Source organism: Eutrema salsugineum, unplaced genomic scaffold (assembly GCF_000478725.1).
Source record: "Eutrema salsugineum unplaced genomic scaffold, Eutsalg1_0 scaffold_8, whole genome shotgun sequence".
Classification (NCBI taxonomy): Eukaryota; Viridiplantae; Streptophyta; class Magnoliopsida; order Brassicales; family Brassicaceae; genus Eutrema; species Eutrema salsugineum.
Window position 1 is genome coordinate 9,892,579 of NW_006256414.1, and position 16,831 is coordinate 9,909,409.

Below are 16,831 nucleotides of genomic sequence, written 5' to 3' on the forward strand. Positions count from 1 at the left end.
ACTGCAGTTCATCGCAAGGATTGGTCTACAAAGCTTGACGACGCATTATGGGCATATCGAACAGCATTCAAGACACCATTAGGAACAACACCATTCAACCTAGTTTATGGAAAAGCATGTCACCTTCCAGTAGAACTCGAGTATAAGGCACAATGTGCTATCAAGGAGATGAACATGAATCTGAAAACAGCTGGAGAAAGAAGACTACTTCAACTGCACGAGTTAGAAGAAATCCGACACAATGCTTACGAAAACTCAAAGATCTACAAGGAGAAGACTAAAGCATATCATGACAAGAAGATTATTCATAGAACTTTTGCTCCTAACGATAAAGTTCTTCTTTTCAATTCTCGTCTTAAGCTATTTCCAGGAAAATTACGTTCAAGATGGTCAGGACCCTTCACGATAAAGGAAGTCAAACCATACGGAGCCATTGTCCTGTGGGATAGAACCGGAAACTCATTTACAGTGAATGGACAGCGTGTAAAGCCATACCTGGCTGAAGAAACCGAAGACAAAAGAGAAGTGATGTTTTTAATTGATCCATCATCGGCCAATGATGAGACCAACGAGTGTCACGACCCCGGTTAAGTCTAATCGAGCAACAATGTGAAGCTAATGACTTGAAACAAGCGCTTAGTAGAAGGCAACCCACTAGGTATTTTATCTATTTCCCTTTGACCTTTATTTTCTATTTCCATTGCTTTGTTTCTATTTAATTTAATTTCAGGTTTTCAATAAGGAAGAACAAATAAAAAAGACGAGCAACACTCTCCAACACGATAAGTTCACTTAAACATTTCAACTTTTCTATATTCTTTACCATTCCTTCCAAGATTTATCACACTGAGGACAGTGTGAAATAAGTTTGGGGGAGGATGTTCATCCGTTACTAATGAAATTTGATTTGTTTTGAGTTTGTTTTGGACACATAAAATTTTTCAAAAAGTTTTTCAAAATATTTTTCAAAAATGTTTTCAAAAATCGTTTTCAAAATGTTTTTCAAAAAGTTTTCAAACCAGGAACACAATAAACATTACTATGATGAATTAGACCAGTGTGCTTCTACGCTATTTCCTCGTTTTTTTTTGCTCTGTTTGTGATTTAGGCCTAGACTAGGCGGTAGCTAAGTACGTGCATTACGAAATCCCACCAGAGAACTTCTATTCATGGAGATTCTTTCTGACAAGATATACTAGCTCATTTTATATGGACTTAATTTTGACTTAATTTTCTCATTAAAGCGTTAGATCAGGGAAACGAATCATACATTCAGGACTCCTTTACCATTTTACCACTCTTTGTTGATCCTGATTGGCTAGTTCATCTTTAGCTAGTTCCCCACTGAACCTAACCTCTTTCAAACCACATGCATTCTTGTTTTTCATTGTCCTATATGCAGATATGTGCAAAAACGTCGGAGAGAAAGAGGATAAACGCGGTTTTCAGTCACTGAAGACGAAGGCCTGCGATTTCATTGGAATGATTCAACAAAAGGAGAAAATTCAGTTTGCCTTTGGAAAAACTTCAAAATCTTGGTACAATTTCATCCCTTAGACTTTCTCTCTATAAAAGGTTGCTTCCTCTTAAAAATTTTTTTTTTAAAAAAAAAAACGAAAAAGAAAAGAAAAATATGAAGGGAGAGGAAATTTAAAACCTTAGAGAGTCTAGGAGGATCGAATTTTATACTTGAGGCAAGTTTGCTCTGATTTTATGGAGTTTTGGAGATTATCTTTATGATTCCCGGAAAAGATCTAAGTCTGGGGGAACATCTGTTTACAACAAAGGAAGAAGATTATGCAGCAACATTTGGCAAAGGAGAAGTGACTGAAAATCTGCGGACACCAACAGGTCCTTCTCTCTCTTGTGGTTTTGCATAATATCTTGCATCCTCCATATTCTTCAGGTAACCCTAAACACTTAAACTCCACCACTTAAAAAGCCTTTAATGCCAAACGCATTCTACCCTGAATAATGTCTTTGATGAAAATTCACTATTACACTTAATGAATGTAGAGAGCTAGTTGACTGGAAGTTAGATCTAAGTGTGTAGATTTTTCGCATGACGGATTAACGGACTAGTTTGCTTGTATTTTGGTGAGAATTTTCTGGACTAGATCCAAATAGATGTTTCACGATAAGTTATGGTTTAGAAGGACGGTCACTAAGATATTGTTTAGTTCCTGCGATTTTCAAAAATTTCTTTCCTGACTTAAGTTTGTTTGAGGACAAACAAAAGGGTAAGTCTGGGGGAGTTGATAACACCGTATTTTGACCACTTTTATGGATCATAATTGTATCTTATGCAGGTGTTTTAACTCTGTTTTCACTGGTTTTTAAAGTGTTTTCAATGTTTTAGAGTTTCAAAAGACTTTACAGGAAACTTGGGTAAAAGATATGCAATTTGGAACAAATGAGCAATTTTGGATAAATGCAGACCGTCAGAAGTATGACAAGCGATGAAGACCTTCTCACCGTCTGATCACCCCCAAAATTTGAGACAACATAGAGGATCCAACCAGCTTTCTAATGCATTTGGTTTGGAGACAATCCAACGGTTAGATCTTCCGATACTCCCGATGCAAGAATGACAGAAAATGCAGTTCCGGAAGAGACCATGTGCCGGGACCGCGGCCAACACCCATTTTCCCGCGGGTAGAGCCACCGCGACCGCGGAACTTGGTCGTTCACTTTTCCGACGACTTAATTAAAGCCCAGATCAATTCCATTTGTTATTTTTGAAGCCCTAAGTGTCCACAACCACCCCAGAAGCTATAAATACCCCCTTTAGGTCATTCCTAAAGGTGTGGAGAAGACATAAGATAAAAATAGAGAGAGAATTCGTGTAGGTGCTTCAAAAAACCCTAGAGGCCGCCGCTTGAAGGAGGAGGAGCTGCCGCTGGAGGAAGACATCGCGCCTCCATCTGCTTCTCCGTTCTTCGTTCTTCTTCCTTCTTTTCTTTAATTTCTTGCACTTTCAATACTCTATGATGCTTTGTTACAATATGGTTGAGTAGTTACCCAGTTGGGTTTAAAGAGATTTTTCAAAGGGAATTTCATGTGTCTTTGCTTATGAATCGATAGATTTAGGATTTATAATCTTCTAGATGTTCTTCGTTTGCCTTTAATCTTACTGTGTGATTCTTTGCTGGCCACTTAGAAGCCGATCTGATATGATATGTTGCGAAAGCTTTCATTGATTGTCTGAACTAGGGTGAAACGAGCAATTCTTCTATAGGAGTGGAAACCTACCTGTAGTTGAGTTGTGAATGTTGATGAGTCTTGTCCTGCTGTTGCATCTTCTCCCTTCCAGAATCAGAGTGGAAACCTACTGATTAGGGTTGCGAGAGATAGTTGTTTAGTGCTGCGAAAGTAGGCTATTCATACTTCCGTGCCTCGAGTTCTAGAACATACGTAGTTGATTACCTTTATCATATGTTTAAAATCGACATAGCTTAGTCCATGAACCCCTGCGAATTACCCTTGATGCCCAACGTTTTTCTTTCATTGCTTACAACCTTAGATTTCCATTCTGCTTTTATTCGCTTGTTACTTGCTTTCATTCATAACCGATTTTTACTTGCTTGCACTTGCTTTCGTTTTTATTTGCTTTTACTTGTTTAGCTTTCTAGTTTAGACTTAGTGACAACCAAAAACCCAAAACCAAAACCAAAACCTTGTTAGTTCTAGTCTGATTTAAGCGTTGCAGTGAATTCGTACTGAAACAACTAAGTCTCTGTGGATCGATACCCTAAGTACTACAGCGCACATCTGTGCACTTGCAGACATTTAGGGGTTATAAATTTAAAACCTGAAGCTTAGTAAAACGAAAACAACAAACCCCGTTTTGCTCGACATCACACTGCGCGAACATAATCAGCTCCTTTATGAATATATTTAAAAAGATAGTTGACAGAACGCGATTGTATACACCATTCCACATTAATATGAGCTTGATATCGAATAGAAAGTTCTCTGTTATACGGAACCACATAACCATTGTCACAATTGAATCCTTTCCTCGTTACAAGTCTCTTTTCTTCACGTCTCATGTATATCGGGTATCCAACATCATCAACTTTAGTAACAGGACTAAATGCCTTTGGAAAAAATTTGGTACATCTACCATCAGCCATACAAACACTATCCCTATACAAAGCACCACATGGTCCGTGCATCATCACATCACCAATAATTTCATATAGATGAGGATCAGTTTCCTTATCAGGAATCTCAGCACATATAAACTTGTCGATATCATCACCAGTTGGTAGTTTGTCTTCGGGCCTCAAAAAAAGAACGATATGAGCATGAGGAAGTCCTCTCTTCTGGAACTCTATTGTATATATTGCTATCATAAAACACGTAAAAACATACAAAATAAATTAGTTATCAAAAATCATATGCAAATATCATCAATATAGATTTACATTTAAATAGAGCGTACCAGCATTTACAACTCCCAAGACATTTTTTTAAGTTAGCTCGTACATGAGATCATCAAGTTTCATTTTGAATACTCGAACGCATATGTCTGGTCTATCTTCTGCTTTCAAATTATGTCTTTGTAAATGCCTAGTAATTTCAGGCCATTTTGGATTACACGTGAACGTGATGAACAGATCTGGAAATCCAAAATGTTTGCACGTGGCCATAGCGTCCAGATAATGTTGGAGCATATATCTTGTACCACCAGTAAAAGAAGCAGGAATGAAAATTCTTCTACCTTTCTCAGAAAGATCAGAATTTCCTTTATCAGCGGCATCCTTTATATTATCGAAAGTCTCAGATCGAAGTTTCTGTTGATTCATTGATATGAAGCGAAGTTTATTCGTCTCGATCATCGTGAACGCGTCAACCAAAAACTGTTGGTACAATCTTCCGGACATTACAATTGTTGGAGATTCTCCAAACCTCTCTTGAACCCGAAAAGCAAAGAACTCTCTCATAGTAATCTTCAAACGTTTCCTCCCCTTCTTATCTACATATCCAATATCTATACCGAGTCTAAATCCATCTTCACCATATGGAAACAACAATGGATATTGTAAAGACAAATAAGAAGGATGCAATTCACTGATTCTCTTCAATCTTCCAGACATACTTTCAATAACTATATCTCGTGTTTCGATTCCAACATCGAAATCATTAGGTACCAACGCAGCAACTCACTACAAGAAATGTGGGTATTATTAGCGGTCGTTAACCGCTATGAATCGTATAACATAGCGTTTCCTTAAGCACTCTGACAGCGCCCGTCATCGTAGGTCTGACACTTTAGATAGCGGACTTGTCGAAAGCTATATTTAAGTAAATGCCAATAGCGTTTATGACGCTGCTATTATTAATTTTTATAATAGCATGTATTAATTGTTATGATTTGGTTGTACCTATCTGAATTGTTTGACAAAGATAGCATATATTTTTCTGTTATTAAATTAATTTATAATGACCCGAATTTAGATTTAAATAATTATTTTTAATAATAAAAATTAATTTTAGTTTTATTAAATTGCAAATTATTTTGGTGATAATAATTTCATAACAAAAAATACCATTCATTAATCATTTCCACGTTTACAAATCCAAAATCATCAGCAACCAAAACCAAAAATCATCAACATTTCCATGTTTATTCTATCAATCAACCACTAATAACCCTTCACAATCATCCCTAACATAAACACTATCATCATCAGAATGTTCACCATCGAGATCTTCAACTTCTGGTACAGGTAAAGGTGCATAACCTAAATCCTCCTCTGTTTCCAACTCATGATAGCCTCTAGGTGGTGCTCTCATAACAACATACCAATTTGAAGAATCATCTTCCCTAGAGTAGAATACCTGTTTCGCTTGAGAAGGTAGAATGAATGGATCTTTCAAATATGCTGCTTGGTTCATATGAAGGTTCACAAGAGTGAAGCCATCTTCTTCTTTCACACCATTCCCTGAGTTGGCCCAATTGCATCTAAACAGAGGTACTTTGAACATGTGGTAGTCCATAAGTAGAATCTCCTTTATCACTCCATAATATGTAAGCATATCAGCTACCTGTCTTGTATCTCGTGCACTTGATCTACACATGCTAAATGCTTCATAAGTGACTCCACTGTTTTGTGTCTTCCGCTTAACTGCATCTGTGTGAAATCTCTGCCCATTGACAATGAACCCTCTATGTGCTTGCGCAACATTTCTAGGTCCAAATGCTAACCACTTTATCTCCTTGGAATGTCCTTCAGTTGCATCTGAATGAATCTGATCCAGGAAAAAACCACCAATTTCAGAGCAATCAGTAATCTAAAAATCTGAACATGAACATGAACTAACCAATCCGTACATTTACTGAAATGGTAATCAAGAAGAGTGAAGATGACAACCTTTGTTTTAACCCATTGTGCAAACTGCTCTGTATGGTTTTTCCACAACAAAGTTTCATTTTGCGTCTCTAGAATGCAGAAACGCTAACTTAGTAGCTGTAATCCCTCTGCCAAACCCCCTTACTCGGCCAGGTTTGTCTTTTCCCAAAACCTTGCTCACAGCATCTTCCCTGATATTTTCAGAAGCTGATGTGGAGTCCATTTGACTATCAAGTGACCGTATTTGTTCCTGATACAGATATATGTCCAGATGTTAACTCAATGATCATAATCCATTAATTGTACACAATATCTCAAGTTCAAGAATTCTTACAATAGTCTCAGCAAATTGAGGCTTCACAGGTCTACCATCACCATGAGTGTGTCCCGCAATCCATATCTTACTCCTCGTTACCTTCCTTGGGTCATTACTCTTTTTTTCTATATAAAATACAGACATGTTAGTACCATTTTATTTCAAAGTAATTAATAATATAGATGTTTGAGTAACTATTTTACCATATCATGAGCTAATCGAAGCATTCCTTTGCGACTGGTGGTGTGAGGAATCTGATTTCTTCTCAGCTCTCTGTACTTGTCACTTATTACCTACAATATAAATCTGAATCAGTTTAAATCTATAAGACAATATTACATGTAAACAAGACAGTGTCTTATTTAAAGATGGCTAACTAACCTTGAAATTTGTGCTACACTTGCTCCTAACCCAAGAGTTCCATACTTGAATGGATGGGATGTTGCTGGGTTTTAAAGCTATTCTCTCAGCAGCAGTCTTCGCAGCTCGTACTTCTGTCACTAGCCTTGACTTCCCAGCCCTCCACAAACTTCCCAACTGCTTTATAATAACAGCTTTCTGCCACTCTTCATGCACGTTAAACCTCCCCTGCAACATAATTTTCAGAGGTCAAACATGTTTACAATTTCATATATAGTTATTAACAAAACGTAATATGCAAATATACCTGAATTTCCTCCCACATTCTGTCTCTTGTCACTGGATCAAGTTGTCTCCAATCACTAAGAGTAACCGGAACGTGTTCCCTCACAAGAGGACCAAGAAAAGATGATAGTGTTACTGACCCAGGTCCAACATGATCACCACACTCAGTGAATGTAACTTCAACCTTTTCTTGAGGATTTTCAGCCACCTTCCGCATCTTTGTTGGTCCTCTTCTCTTTTTTTCCTTCACTACATCTTCTCTTTGTTGGTCCGCATCTTTTTCTTGAGAGTTACCATTGGTAACTCCATCTTGTTCCATATCGGCAGCTTCTTCTTCATTTTCATTATGTTCCTGTCCAGGATTCAAACCATCTTCTGCTTCCTTCTCAGAAACTTCTAACTCAGGAGCTTGATGATTAGACTCTTGTTCCTCTGAAAATGCTTTGTCATGAACTTCTTTCTTAGAAACTTCATCTTCGGACTCCTCATTATAATCATCTTCCCCATTGGAAGCTGACAAGCTAATAGGCGTAGGATCTTCTACCTCTTCACATGGCACTTTCTTTTTTCTACCACCATTGCTTTTCTTAGCAACCTTTTGTCCTCTCTTCACCTTCAGTGTTGTTGCAGGTGTGGCCTCCAAGCCTTGATTACGTCGACTACGACGGGAAGCAACTTGTGATCCTCCTCTTGTCTTTACCATATCTGAAATGGATGAATACACAAAATGAAACTCAAACTCAATCCAAACTAAATAATCAAAAACTCCAACAAGATAAAAGATTCAAAACCCAAAAAATCAAAATCTTCTCCTTAATATATATACAACTCGAAATCAAACTAACTTTTCGACAGAACCCAACATGCAACCAAACAAGATAAAAATCGATGAACCCCCAAATCATAAGAGTGAATCGAGTGAGAACAAACCTTTTTATTCGATCGACAATGAAGCTTTGATTGGATCGGATGGATTCGATTCGATGGATTCGATTTGATGGATTCGACTCGCCAAAGGAATACAGAGAGAGAAAGGAAGACAGAGAGAGAGAGTTACGGATTTTCTGAGAAACAATGAAGAAATAATTTGGATATACGTTATTTGGGGTTGACGGAAAAAAACGACTTATATAATGTTGATTTATTTTAGACGTAACATAGCGTTTATTTTTTTATCAGCAATTGTAAGGTGCCCGCCCTTACCAAATTTACGCGGCCAATAGTTTTTATTTTCCCGCGATACAAAGTATAGCGTTTTATAAAAATAAACGCTATCAAAAAAACCCGTCTCCGTATACAATAGCAGAACTGTCAAAAATGCTATCTTCCGATGCTATTAATACTCACATTTCTTGTAGTGACTTCTTTTGCAGTTGGCAAATTAATAGTACGTCCATCTGATGTTCTATCATATTCCAGTTTTAACCGTAAACCACTGGTATCCCCAAGACTTCCAAACTTATCTCGTACCGTCCTGAGAGCTTTGACATGACGATTGTGTCTATCCAACATTTTTTTTAAGTGTTTGAACAACCGATTCTCTTAATGCTGAAGTGGAACCAACCGTCCTTTATCACCAAAAACAAACGAATCAAAATAACAATTCGTTAGAACTTTTTATATCTTAAAAACCAAAAAACAGCAGTAAAAAAAACAAACATAATTTTTCTTACCCATATGCAGGTATTCTGTTGGATGTTTCATTTGCGGTGTCATGTATGTAAAGCTGCAGGAATGCTGGATTCGCACCAGGAGCCGGTATCATATCACCTATTGAGTGATAGTTCTCACCACATAGCTGGAAAACATATGGCCATTTTCCATCATTGATTGAGTTGTTAACTTTTCCTCCAAGCGAAGTAAAAGAAAACATCATGTTATATGCACGGATATGGTCACGAAAATGAGACCTTTTATCACCAACATTGTATAAATACGATAATAGAGATTGTGGTGGAGCCCTAATCAAGGGAAGAACAACTTTGCCTTGCATGCAGCATGTTGAAAACTTGGGTTTAGCTCGTGTAGCCCTTTTTGCCAACCTTCGCCATACCACATATAAGCTTTGCAAAACTCACATATATAAATAGGATCACCGTCATCATAATAACCAAAAAAAAAGATTTTATGATTTAATTATAAAAATTTAAGAATTAAATTACAAAAACCAATAACGTTAATTAATAAATCTTAAATAATACCCTTAACATCTAATCCCGGTTTTATAATTGAGACTATGTCGGTCCGAACAACTGGTTCATCTGCGGTAGCAACATCATTATTGGTTGCCCTGTTTCCTTTCCTCGACGTAGAACTTTTTTTATTAATAGGAAAAACATCGGTAGTCTCTCCTTGTGGCACGACACTATCGGCCAATTGTTCTTCTGACTCGCTATCTTCATCGTTTTCTCTTTCAGAATCAGAATCAGTAGCTATAAAGCAAGCAAACTCGGCACTATTGTAAGAATCAAGCAAGGAATCTACAAAGAAGATCATAGATAACAAAAGTTTAATACAACTATTAACTTGTTGATAATTAATTTGATAAAACAAAATATATAATTCAGAAAAAATTATAAATCAAACCAATATCTTGTTTTAAGGTTTTTTTATCTCTCATATTAATCTTTCTTCTCTTCCTCGCAGCACGACAACCTTCCAAGGATAAATCTCTCTCATCAACGTAGAATTGACCAATTCCTCGACCAGTTTGGTAACTATCACCAGCTTTGGTTGGGGCATATCTTTCATTTCTTTCACTCCAATCTACGTTAATTAAATAATTACAATTTTAGATATTTTTCCATAAAAATAAACACGTGACATCGACTATAACTCACTTTTTTTGGATACAGATGAAGAAACCAGGAAGTCAGCATCATCAGACCTAGCTTTGCGCTTCATTCTGATTTTTTATAACAGAAGTACACAAAAATTGTCTATCAATGTATATATATATATATATATCATTATATTATATAATATACATTTATGTTAACTAACTTAGATTTTTTTTAATATTTTCCGTATAACCGAAAATATTTATAGATTAATGATTCAGAATCTGTGCTAATCATAAATATTTTCTAAAATAAGATTTTTTTTCCATTTGCCGAACAATGTACATTTTTGATACATCCTATAAAACTACATATTTTCCAATTCTCAATATTTTCTATTAAGATCGATGGTAAGGTGATGCATTATATTTTTTCTTTTCTCGATTATAATACTAAAAGAAAAACGTTTGGTAATGTGTAAAAGTATTAAATATGAGAATATATATTTGTAAAGCATCAAAGAGTTGTCAACGGTTTAACATATTCTTTAGTTTATTTTATCATTTTAAACAATTTATATATACATTGTTTCCTTTTCTAAACATAACTTATTAGTTTATATTATTCATATGATAAATAAAACTCGTTAGCTTATTCATATAATAAATATGATTCATATGAATAATTCCAGAAAGTTACAACTATATAAAAAAAATGAACTATTCCACGATATAAATGGATCAGTTCTTAAAACACAAACTTCATATGAAAAAAAAGTTTGACGAATTTCATCAAATCAAAGACAATTCTTTGCATGCATCTTTGAATGTAGGATAAACAACACCTTCAACAGTCCTGATATCTTCATAAGAACGTGGTCCTCTCACGACACCGAACAAAAGACGCAGGTAGTAAAGCTCACCATCATCAACGCTACAACGATCAACCATAAACTTACTTAACGTAGAACGAATACGTGGCTTCCAAAGTTTTCGTATACGATCCCAAACGAAGTCTTTTGGTATTTCAGAGTATAAGAGCTCTCGGGCATTATGAGAGTCCATGTTACACACCATCCAAGCCGAAAACTTAGTTTTTGTTTCTGAAACTGGTAAATCTACGTCAGATTAGAAAACGTTCTTTGAGGGAGGTAAATGAAAAGGTAGAATCTCCACTTTGCTGCTTCCATGAAAACCATTGTCTATTAGAAATCCACAAAAATAAGAAAGAAACTCTCATATACCAAGAAAAAAGTCGTCATCTCAGTTTCTCAATGTGAAGAATAACAAATAAAGATTTGAGAGAATTGTGTGATAAATAAAAAAAGGCTACAAATTAAAGGAAATAGGAATAAAAAACCTGGAAACTCCATTAGAAGAGACGCAACGAAACAATAGACCTAGGACGATGAATTAACCTAATGGACATGAATACATATACACATATATATATAATGTTACAAATTTAGGGTTTTAGTACTTTAAACATTTTTAATTATATAAATAGTCAATTTTAACATTTTTGATTATATAGATAATATTAATGCCTAAACCGCATGTAAACGATAAACGATTCCCATAAGCCATATATTCTATAAAGAGATAATCTTTACCGAAAATATAATAATAATAAGTAGTTTACAATACTCGATTAACAGATATTAATATACTAAATTATTAATAAGTTATTAATATTAATATTTTGTATTATCAGACTATACGTATATCAACGAAAGACTGACTGAAAAATATTATATCTAACCTGTCATAATACCAACAAAACCATAAACGCTTTTAGAAAAGGTTCTCTAAAAAAAATTATATTTCGGGGAAGCTCTTCTGTGTTAAAATTTTTACAATTTATTGAATATATACACACCAGAATAAACAATATACCAGAAAAATAAAAGACTAAATAGAGGAAATACAGTATATGAAAACCAAATAATTTTTTTCGAAATTAGAATAACTGTCATGGTCAGTGCACCAGTCATTAAATAACAAATTTTAGTTTATCATATATAACATATAAATATATATATATATATATATATATATATATATATATATATATATATTACACAAAATCATAATATTAGTTAGTATTTTAAATTTATGTTGTATAAACAATTGATAAACAAAGATTTTGTTTTCGATAAGTTTATTGTATATTGGAGATATACATCTACCAAACATTATAGATATACATATATCAAAAACTATAGATATCCATCAATTCAAATCTATCAGAAGTTGTCAGATATTTTTTCAAAAACGCAATGAATACTTAGCCCTTTGAGTAGACTATAGTTTACAAATCAAATTTTCAAATCACCATACATCACCAAAAAAGACGAAAACACTACAAAACCATATACAGATTTATTCTAAACACTAAAGACAATGTAACGATATCATTCATAATATTCATAATATAAATAAGACATAATCATTCATAACATTCATAATATAAATAAGATATAATGCAGTATGCATAGAGTCAAACCGAAATAGTGGATTAAACAACAACCGATATCACTTAATAAGTATCATAATATCATATTTTTACAAACATTAAAAAGAAAGATAAGGAATTGACATTCCATCGATGGTGCATTAGTTAAGGCGGTATCGCCTAAAAAAGAAAAAAAAATTGATATGTTAGATCAATATATCTAAAATCAACTAACAAAATATGTCAATAAAGAAAAAATAAATTTAATACTTACTTAGCCCTAAAATCGTCAATCTCGTCATCAACAGGATTACACAGGAAATCAGAGCAAGGAGGATAAGAGCACAGGACAACCGAATCCTTACCAACACCTATCATTAATTTTACGAATCAGAATTAGAAGAATGCAAGATTAGCTATTCTAAAATCCTAAAAAAAGGAATAAAAACCTACCTTGACCATTAGTCATCTTCCAAAACCTCAGCACAAACACCACTGATTCACTTTGATTACGCTGATAAACACTATGCAGATTCTTAGCCAAATTCCCACGGGCGATACATGGCAATACACAATCTCTCCTAATTGATTAAAATAGAACAAAAAAGGTTCATCCAGTTTAGATGTCATAAAACCAAAACGATACATTGTTTTTTTTTTTTTTTGCATAAACAAACGACATATGAATATAAACTCATAGATCTTACCCTGCATCAAGAAGTTCGAATCGAACATATGTTGCATTATCCTCATAAGCATCGCTGTTGATCTCACGGAGATCACCCATCTTCAACACGGTTCCCATTACATCTATATCGGATACAAAAAAGTGATATTAACAAAACGATATATTATACTAAAATTGTCACAAAACTAATAGGTGATTACCAATATTACCAATTAAAAACCCAAAATCTAATCCGCGAGTCACGATATCAAAGAAGAGGCGCAAGTGTAGATTATGGGTTACTGGAGAGATAGGAATCACGACCGGATGTGATCCAACAATAAACCGGTGCCTGTTTACGGTTATGCAAATCGAACCACTGGCCTTCTTAACAACGAATCGACGAACCCTAAACCAGTAACCTTGTTTAAGTACAGGTCCATGCAGAGGGATTTCATCGGGCATGACAGTTGCGGCGATACGATGACCCTAAGATCGATTTCGTATAAGATCAAGTGTAAAAATCCAAAAGAAAAGTTGCTTTTAAAAACAACCCTCTGAAATATATAAAGAAATAACAACTATATAATAAATACCTGATCGTCAGCGAAAATCATCTCAATTGTATCACCAAAGAAATTTACATTCTTCCAGAGTCGAACAACTTGCACACGAACTTCACTGTCGGTGGTGTAATAATCTAACCTAGAGATATCAACAACATCAGACATTTTTTTTTCTCTGTCAAGAACACAAAAGGAAAAGTAAAAAAAAGAAGTAAAGAGAACACATATATATACGCGTTACATTCTAGACAGTTATTTCTTTTTTCAACCTAATAAATTTATGAAAACATACAACATTGAATATGTATTATTAAAATAAAGATTAATTTATTTATATGTTTTATTTTAAATGACAACAATTGTCCGTCAAAGGCGTCTTTTCATCCGTTAATATATTTTTTCGAGACATTAGCAGCATGCAATATGAGAGAATAAAATCTAATTGCATCTGGCGTACTAAGCATACACGCAAGCGAGATACGCGAGCATACCGAGTCAAAAATAATCAAAAAAATATAATAGTTTCTGCAGTATACAATCATCACATCAAGCTAGTGCATGCCACAAAATTCTTCTGCTTAATCAATTAAAACTATCGACAAAATACAGAATCGTAGATACGCAAGAAATACAGATATCTTGAAGATAATTTTCCAACATTATGAATTCTCTGAATAACAAACATATAAAACGATTGTATTAAATGGAATCTTAAAAGTAAACTACAAATGAAAAAACTTATATATATGATAAGCGTATAAAAAGTTTGACTGTATATATTGATGATTATGTCATGTATTTATCATTACATATAACATAATTAATTAAAAAAATTATTTTGATTGATTGTTAAATTATTTTTTTCATATATAAAATTATCACGTATATCATCGATGGAACAAAACCCAATTCAAATCATGACAATACAACGCCAATAAAAAATATCTCAAGTTTTATTTAAACAAATTTATAACACCAACGAAAAATAAAAATAAATAAATAGTCTAAGTAATAAATCCTTAATAAAGAAACATAAAAATACGAAATCAAGACCCAGTGAATCATATAACGACGTTATACGATCAACATTATGTTTTTTTTTCCTTTCCTTGTTGGTCTAGATGATAAATTAGAACCTCCACTGATATCAGCATTCGTCCTTTTTGAGACTGGAGTAGATGGCGAGATAGGAGAACTTTCAGATTCTTCTATAGAACTTGACAAAGAAATTGGTGCCTACAAACAGTAATATTATCTCAGACAAATAAAGTATAGACTGAAAATCTCATTAATTAATAGATCAAAACTCATACCCGTGAATAGATCTGATCACGGAAGATTTCAAATAAACGATCCTCTGTCGTAAACTTGTCAATAACAAATGAAGTTTTAATCTTGTTGATATTATCATCAGACACTGATATTCTGAAAAGAAACTCCTTGCCAGATAACTCTCTTAAAGTAGTCGGGAGAGCAGATGAATCATCCTTCACCATTAAAAAAAAAAAATTTAAAATTTAAAATACTACAAATACACGTTAACAAAAGTACAAAACTATATAAAACATACCCCATCTAACTCTTCGTAAACTTCTTCAGCTGTCTTCTTAAGTAACCTTTGAGCATATTGATCAAAAAGAAGAAAGACTGCCAAACCACCATTGCCATCGGTGACATTCAACATAAGAAAAAAGCTACAAACAACAAAAGAAATCAGTTCTCATTATACAATACTCTAAAAATATCATCAATATAAATTTAATATGTTATTCTTACTATATAAAAACATAAGAATGTTTACCAAGCAGTGACATCTGAAACATTTTTCAAACAGTTCACACATTTCCACAAAGGAGGGCCAGTATCACTGGTCTTCTGTGGAATCGGATAAACCTTTTAATTGCAAGTTTTGCATGCAATGAAATACCAACTATTACTATTTCCTATCGAAGTCACACTAACCGATGTCACGTACTTGCCAACCTACAAATCACAATTACATCCTGAATATATCAGAAACATAACAAATTAATAAATTAAATAAAAAAAAGTTACAACAAAAAAAAAGATAAAACAAAAAGATATACTCTGCTGGCATTGTGAACACCATCTAACGTTCTCCTATAGATATTATCACCAACAAAAATCCTCCATCAAAACCTCATCGACTGGTGTAAGTATATATCTATCATTTGGCAACCTAGAACAAACGAATTAACAATTGTGAAATTTACGCTAGATGTTTTGTACAATTAACCCAATATATTTAAATATTAAAAGGGACATACTCTTATCGAAATCTAGTTGCGTATGTTGTAACTGGATCCATCAAGATGAGAGTCGTATTGAATGTTCGAAACACTAACATCACCTATATAAAAAATCACTAATTGAATATTAACAAATAACAACATTAAGAAAACTAAGTCAAAAATGCACCACGATACTCTTTGATGCAAGCAAGTCTGATCAAAATCAAAACAACTGATGCAGAGTTACGCTTAACATAATCAGACACTTGTTTCATTAAACACCCCAGAGAGTACACTGTAGCTGTAGATCACTGATACATAAAAAGACTAACATCAAACATAATATTCATATAAGCAAGAAAAAAACAACCCATCAGTCACAACAATAAGGTATATAAGCGAAATAATGGGGGATTATTAAAACGTTAAAAACCATGAACTGACCTTGTATCTCTGAGAGATATTTTGAGTCGAAAACGTCAATTTCCTTGAGCCACAACATTCTCAACATGACCAACACGAATGATCTGACCAATTATATCTAAAAAACCAAGATTTATATGTAATACATATATATATATATATATATATATATAAACAAAAGAATTAGATACAAATAAAACAAAGGTAATAAAGTATAAAATAACTGAACATACCAATCAAATAACTAGTATCAAGATCTTTTGATAAAATTTCGGGGAAACTCTTTAAAAATTTATCAGGAACCTCAGTTGGGAAGTCTTTGCACTTTTCAACAATAGTTGTAGCATAAAAGACGATCTTGTAAAACGA